Source organism: Nannospalax galili, unplaced genomic scaffold, assembly GCF_000622305.1.
Source record: "Nannospalax galili isolate Female #2095 unplaced genomic scaffold, S.galili_v1.0 scaffold335, whole genome shotgun sequence".
NCBI classification, from domain to species: Eukaryota; Metazoa; Chordata; class Mammalia; order Rodentia; family Spalacidae; genus Nannospalax; species Nannospalax galili.
The window spans coordinates 1087336-1087578 of NW_008337842.1; positions in this window are offsets into that span (position 1 = coordinate 1087336).

The following is a 243-nucleotide window of genomic DNA, read 5'->3' on the forward strand; positions in this document are numbered from 1 at the left end:
AGAAAGAGCACCTCCAAATCCACAAAATCAGAGATGAAAGGGGAAACATCACAACAGACAATGGAAAGATACAGAACCTTATAAGGGAATACTTTAAAAACCTGTATGCTACTAAATTTGAAAACCTAAAAGAAATGGACAGATATCTAAAGGCATGGGAACCACCAAAACTAAGCCAAGAAGAGATTAACAGCTTAAACAGACCCATAACACAAAAAGAACACATAAACAAATAAATCAAAG